A 7,451-nucleotide genomic window follows, 5' to 3' on the forward strand; every position below is an offset into this window, starting at 1 on the left:
TTTTTGCCTGTTTTTATTGGTTGTGATTGTCTATTTTGCTGTAAAAACTCCAAAAGGCTAGCATCAAATTGACGAAAATTTTCTTCTTGTAGTGTTGGCATTTTTAATGTCACTCTTAAGGGATTGAAAGGAAATATTCCGGATCCTTCAAATCCTTTACATATGTTGATCTCTTTTGTAATGTTTATTTTTGACATTAGCTCCTGCAGTAGCTGCGGGAAATGACATTTGTTGGTTGTGCTTGTAGTGATGTGTGCAGCTTTATAATTTGTTGAAATTTCACGCCAATGTCGTTTCATTGGTCCAAAAAATGCCACGTCTAGTGGTTGAGTAAGGTGTGTAGCATTTTTTGGAAGAAAAGTAAATCTAATGTTTTGACTTTGACATATTTGAATTGTCTCGACACTTAGGTGAGATGCCAAGTTATCGCCGATAATAAGTTTTACGCCGTCACGAGAGTCTGCCCATGGCATAACTATAGTCTTGAACCAATCATCAAAACAAATCATATCGAACCATCCAGATTTGGTGCGATTATACCTAGCATCTTTTGGACCATTTTCACACCACTTGGACCACAAATGATCTGCTTTGTAAACCACATAAGGTGGTAGGCAAATTCCGTCAGCAGTTCCGCTGAACATGATTGATACTGAGCTTTTGCTTGCATTAATTACCCTTTCTGGGTGTTTTGTGCCTCTTTTGAAAATACATTTTTTAGATCCGGGGTCGTCACTTAAATTTGTCTCATCAAAATTGAGAATATTACTGGTGGGAACATCTTTAAGAGAAATTTTCAAATTTCTGTAGTATTCGTCCATTTCCTCTACTGTTTTTGCAGCACGGCTTCGTTTTATATTTTGTGTTGCCCTTTGTGAAAAATTGTGTCGTTTTAAGAAAAAACGGGCCCAGCGTTCACCAGGCATTTTTCCTTTAAAAAGAGCAGATTTTCCACTTTTTAAAAGGTAGTTGTAAACTACAATACGCAAATCTAAAAGAGAAAGAGGACAACCAAATTCTGCTGAAATATTCACCACGTCCGCTATGTGAGCTTCTTCCTCAGTTGAAAACTCTGTAGGTCGACCAAATGGTTTATTATGTACGCTTTTGACTTTGTTGCTAATTGTCCGACGTGGGATCCCAAACTGCTTTTCTGCTTCGTATGATGAAATAATTTTTCTTCGAACGAGATCTACAGCAACTTCCAGCATTTCCTTCGAGTAATCAGAATAACTACGAGCTCCTACTCTACGCCTTCTTCGCTGTTGATTGTTTGCCATTTTTCACATAACTGCAATAGAATTAAGATTTCCATAATTTTTAGTATTCAATTTGTCCTCGAAATATCGTTTTATCAATAGATTTGAGATATTTTGTAAACTTATTATAACGATCATCGATAGAGATAAACTTTGAATTAAGTTATGTTTCGAACACTTATATAAGTAGTGTGTCATATTTAAATCATAATTAAAAGTTTATTTGTATTACTAGAAATAAACGAAAAAAACTTTATCCGGGTAAATTATATAAAGTCAAATAAATTCAAATTTCGTTTAATAAAAAAATTAAATTAAATGAAAAAATCAAATTTAAGATAAAGCACGTTGACTACTAGTGATAACCCTAGAACCAGGCAAAAAGTACAAATCGTGTTTTCAAAACACTGCACAACATTGCCTAGCAAGTTTTTTTGATGAAATCGTGTACTTTTGATAAAAGTATCAAACAATACGAAAAATATACAGTATTTTCTTACCCCGGGACGGTTTTACTTTTCAAAAACACTTTTGGTTTTTCTTGAACTTTAAAAGTTTTAGGAGACCAAAATTTCACGACTCCTCCTGCCGACATTCATCGCTCAACTGAGAGCGCAACAATGGAGTTGGCGTTATGAAAAATAAAAAAGGTGTTGCCAGGACAATGAAAAATTACTACCAAATGGTAAAAAGTGAGAAAAAGCCAATCAAATGCGAAATATCGTAATCGTAACGAAACAGGAAAAGTTGTGGCCGGTAGGAAAAGTTGCAGCGTTTTACGGTACCTACCTGATTGTTTGTTCTCAAACCAACAGTGGTACGTGAAAACCAGCACAGACAGAACTTTCAGGTGAGGGGGTCGTCTTTCCTTCTCAAGTTAAACAACTGATGAACTTTTAACTCAAGCACTTTATTATAACAAAGAACAGTTTGTTAAAAATAAAGCGGTGAATTACTGTTGAATCTCCAGATGGTGTCTCGAATTTCTTCTTTGGGCGATCTCCGTTTGTCTCTTTCTTGCGGCTTCTTGTTCGGAACTGCCCGTCTCTCTCAGAAATCTAATCTTAAATAATTACCCTCGATCCCTGGAGCCATTCCCCTTTTTACTACATCTGGGTGCGCCTATTTTCTAGGACACTCCCTTTTTTATGGTTTATTGTTATTCCATACACATATTCTTAATTTAAGATATAATTACATAATACCTAGGCTAAATATTGCTTATATTATCATAGACTTTTATATCCTACAATTTTGTATAATGATTTATATAATAAAAAGTTCAAATAAATCCTACAAGTCAATGCTACTACTCTAGTTTATCTAGCTAAAACATATGAATGTTACATTAAAATAAAATTACAATACATTATTCCTATTCAGGAAAGACAATGTCATCTTATCATTTACTGGGCCAAAGTATTTCCGTATTATTTGCGCAATTATTTCAAATTTACTAACTGTAAGAACACACAAATACCTAGCTCCAACGCAACGATTGCATCCTTTTGTAAAGCGCTGTCTGTAATTGGTGCATTCTTAGCCAATGAGAAGTCATCTTATGTTTACGTAAATAGTAAAAACTAGCGTCGCCTTTGTCCACGGTATCGATCGTTTACGTAAATTGCATGTGCCAAAAAGAGCCGACTATATCTCCGGTTGCATCCCGCCTCTAGTTCATTTCAGCTCCGACCTTGTCGCCGAAAACACGTGTTCAGGATCCCGGTCATATTTCACAAAATTTATGATACTCCCTTGGTCCATAATACAACTGCATAAAAAACATTTGTTAGCGAAACAATATAACCTACTACAATATGTTTAATGAATTTATTTACTAGGTTTCTTAATAAAATCTACCCTACTCTATTCGTATTACGTAAAACTAATTTTGGAACTAACACTGATATTAAAACATGTAATTTACGTAATTAAGACTAAGATTATTGGTATGTGTACTTAAATAAAACATTTCTTTAAATAAACAAGATTTATTAATTTTTCTTAAGTTATCAACCAGATTTTGACAACCCTAAGGCCTATAAATTGCTTGTATGAAAACAAATAAAGTTTAGCGGGTAAATTTGCCCAATTGCTTTTGGACGAATATTTTATTAGTTAGCCATTGAAAATATGCTCAAACGACAATTTTGCCCTTGAATTAATAATTCAATAAAGTAGTTCTTGGACAAGAACGCCATATGAGCTACAATTCAACAAATAATGGTTGCGGGCAAACATGGAAGAACATGTAGGTAATTTGTAAAATTTTAAATTGCTTGAAATCGCATTTAAATATGACTGAATTTACAATTGTAACCCAATTCAATGATTACCAAGGTCATTCTTAGTAATTACAAAGTAAAGTACAACATACATTTTTATGGAGAAAATCAACATAATTGCAAAAAAGCGGGCAAAATTGGACGGTTTCGCGGTACGTGTACTTAGGTACATTTTAGCTTTTTTTAAATCTGCTAATGAATATTTTGATATTCAAATCTTTGTTTTGTTTTTATTTGACTTTATTTCGGAAATTAACATTTCTACATCCGCATTTTTAGTTAATATTAAATAAATTGCATGGCGTTAGAACGAATTTTCACAAATTTGTTTCCATAAATAGTACAAAGTGAGTAAATAAATATAATATTAAACTAGCAGGAATTACATGCTAGAAAATTTGGCCCCACGTAATCTACCCTCCCGGCCTCGTTTTATCAGCCCTACAGCCTCAGTTGATTGGCTCTCAGGCCTCATCGGTCGGCCCTTCGGGCCTCGGTTTATTAGGATCTCAAGCACCTTAAAAAATCACCCCTTTGAGCCTCACATTTTTTTGTTGTTGTTCGGAGACATCTAAATGTTTAACAAAGTCAACGCTTTAATTACTAATAGTATATTGTAACTTATATGAGTAATTAACATTTTCGAGCCTAAGCGTTAAAATAATTTGCGAGTTTCAGAGTGGGGTATTAAGAATACACCAGCTAATATTCTATAAATACGACTTAAAAATAAATAAATTTTGTCACTATGATTTTTTAACACAAGAGAGCGATTTATTTTAGGATCTTTATTTTTTACACGCATTTACACTTTGCTTCATATATGGCTACACTGATGAATTAACGTCAAATAAATACGAACGCGGGAGACTAAACATGAAGATTTTCATTAAAATCATTATTTAGTTATTTATTTATATATACGCCCAATGAGCATTTTTAAGGACATATTTATACATAGAAAATTGTTATGAAGGAAAGTAGAAAGACATAATGGGATGCAGTAGTGTGGAGTGGTGTTCATCACCATCAAGCCGCAAAGTTGACAGGACCGAACACCGTTTTGGCCCGCAACGCGTAACCCGACGCAACGTCAGCTCGGACAAGTAATTAAACGTCGTGCAGCAAAGAATATACACATTTCATCTTGGCATTTCGTGTCGCCCGTCCGCCAGCTCCTCGACAGTGTTCGCTATTGTAAATTCCTTCTGCACAAAATTGTAAGGATGTAACTCGTGTGTATCTACTCAATAAATAGCTTTAATTGTAATCCACCTTTCTCATTTAACCTCAAATCAATTCACGCGCACACATCCATACAGTTAACTCGATGGGAGTGGAAGCGGGAGAGAGGTGTTTATAATTGAATTTGATTCAGTGATCGTTTGAAAGAAGACAACTTGTTATCAAAGAAATCAAGACTGGTATGTTTGTTGGCAGACCTAAGAATTCTGGGCATAGGGGAATGAAAACCATAGTTAGTTCTATGTTTATTGGTATGAAAAGTTAGTTTTGTCTGAGGTTTCTAGTTGGGATACAATTTCATTGAGCTCAGTAGTTAAGGCGCATCAAAGATTGTTATTGATTATTGATTTTCATCATCATTGCAACCATTTGGTTAAATTGACCACACCATATACGTTTTTAAAACAGTTTTATACATCATTTGACGTTTAGTCATAGGTGTGGCCATTGTATGAAGCAATGTGTAGTCGCCATAAAGGAAAAAGTATCCAAATTAACCACTCTTTAGAAAGTAAAAATAATTCATAATATCATCCATGACAGTTTTGTTTGATAATGTTTCGAGTTTTCTGCGAAATTTAAACATATTTTACTGTTGCGATAGGACTTTGGCATCGCGTTCCTCTCGCTGTTACACATTGAATAACATAGATTTAAAGCCGAGCAACCCATTAGCCCCCGCTACCTCCCCAGGTACAGTTAAGAGAGAGTTAAGAGGGGGACGGCATTAATAAATATAAATTATAACCGCAAGAAATCCGGACTTTGGTGGTTATTGCTGGAAATATGCAACCAAATAGCAAGAAGTGTATGTGCGAACTAACCAACGTATCAAAAATTATTAAACTGTAGAGCGAATGAATTCCATATTTTGCTTTTTAGACGGGGAAAAGCAACGATTTAAATTATTATTGAAAGAATTCTACGGAAAAATATTGAAATAATTTTGAGCATTAATAATATTATGGGGTAGGATTATGCAAAAAATGAAATCAAAATGATGATTTCAAAAAAGTTATTGAAAAAAATGTGTGTTTCCAGAAATTATCAAGCAGCCAGTGGGCCACGTGGTGACGGTATCTACCTACTGTCTACAAAAGCTTCTCTTCGGACATCTATCTCCCTTTGTTAACCATGGAGTTAAAACGGTGCTTTATTTATTTAGTTTTTTATTGCTTACTTCTTGGCATGAACACTTGACCAATTTACTACTATGCTCTACTTAAAAAAAAAATATTGATATTATTTTAACTTTGCTGGAATTCCACTCGTCCATGCGCTTTGTAGCTGCACGATGATTGGTTATCTAGCTTTCATATATCAACTTTAAAAGACCTAAATTTTTTAAATGGGGTCTAGAATTCCAATCGTCTATGCGCTTAGTAGCTGCAAGACATGTTGTAATCTTACTCCTTTTTATTATTCATAATTTATTTTTTTTAAATATCATGAATACACTAAATTTATTTGTCAATTTTTAAAATGTGTAAATGGGGGCTAAATTTCTAACTATCTATGCGCTCTGTAGCTGCAAGACGTCCTGTGATCTAGCTCCTATCTGTTATATTTTTTTATTGATCTTAATTGAAAACGAGGAACTAGAATCCCAACCGTTCATGCGCTCTGTAGCTGCAAGACGTACTGGGATATTTATTAATTGTACAGCGCCCTTGAGGTGATTTTTACAAAAATGGCGCTCTATAAATTATCCAACTATTTATATATATATGTTACTTGCGGGACCCTGGATGCCCCCTCAAACCCGGAAGGGTTAATGAGGTTTTCAAATGAATATTTACTATTGATTAATTATTCATAAAATTTGACATATTCACAGTCTGAGTAAATCTTTAAAAGAAAACAATTTTGAAACTTTGTCATACCAAATACATACCTATCAGTAGCGAGCGGTAACTTTTGAAACAGGTATGCGGTCATGGGAAGAAAAAACACATAATTTTTATACTAACAATAGATTGTTCAAATTTTTGTCGACAAGGACTGGATTCAACTCCCTGGGGAGCTGTTAATATTAACATATTACAACAGAGATGAAGAACATTTTGTAGAAGGTAATATAGAAGTCTAGGGCTTATGACCTGTCATTGGATGGTTTAAGTGACCACGTTACACACTGTGTAACATTCTGCCCATATTTGAACATCTATATTCCTTCAATTCTTTCATCTGTTGATGTTTGTGAAGTTAAGGAGCTGAAACCTTTATTTATGCAGGTGAGATTCACCTAATTGAATTATTTCACCTACATACTAGGCAACGCCTGAAAATTTTCTTTTTTCAATTTTTACACTTCTTCATGGACCTGTGCTTCGATTATGAGCGCTATCTTCGTCTGTATATATCGAGACAGTATACTTAACGTCTGTACTATCTGTATCTTACCTCGGTATGTTCTACCTACTTGTCATATCCACATCATATGAACGAAACAAGCCAATTGAATGACCGCAAACAATTACTCCGCGTTCATTACGTCATTAACATTTTTCAAAATGTAATAGCCCGTGTGCGAACCCCATAATTGTAGGGATCATAATAACCCATAATCCCCAATAGCCAAAATGGTTTTAAAATAGTTCTTATTTATATTTTAAATAGGCTTCTGTGATAGAAAGTGCCCACTTCAAAGCGATTATAAACT

The 7,451-nt window shown here is 34.3% G+C and overlaps 1 long non-coding RNA gene across 1 annotated transcript; it reads right to left on the reverse strand.

Moving 5' to 3' along the window:
* Positions 1 to 382: 382 nt before the first annotated feature.
* On the reverse strand, positions 383 to 1,867 carry LOC148282246 (uncharacterized). The gene is made up of 2 exons (XR_015822147.1): positions 1,760 to 1,867; positions 383 to 1,291 (listed from the first exon to the last, which is right to left on the reverse strand). It is a non-coding gene; the product is annotated as an uncharacterized LOC148282246 (long non-coding RNA).
* Positions 1,868 to 7,451: the final 5,584 nt, after the last annotated feature.

This window comes from Micrasema longulum, unplaced genomic scaffold (assembly GCF_059751315.1).
Source record: "Micrasema longulum isolate JH-2025_06_02 unplaced genomic scaffold, ASM5975131v1 h1tg000356l, whole genome shotgun sequence".
Lineage (NCBI taxonomy): Eukaryota > Metazoa > Arthropoda > Insecta > Trichoptera > Brachycentridae > Micrasema > Micrasema longulum.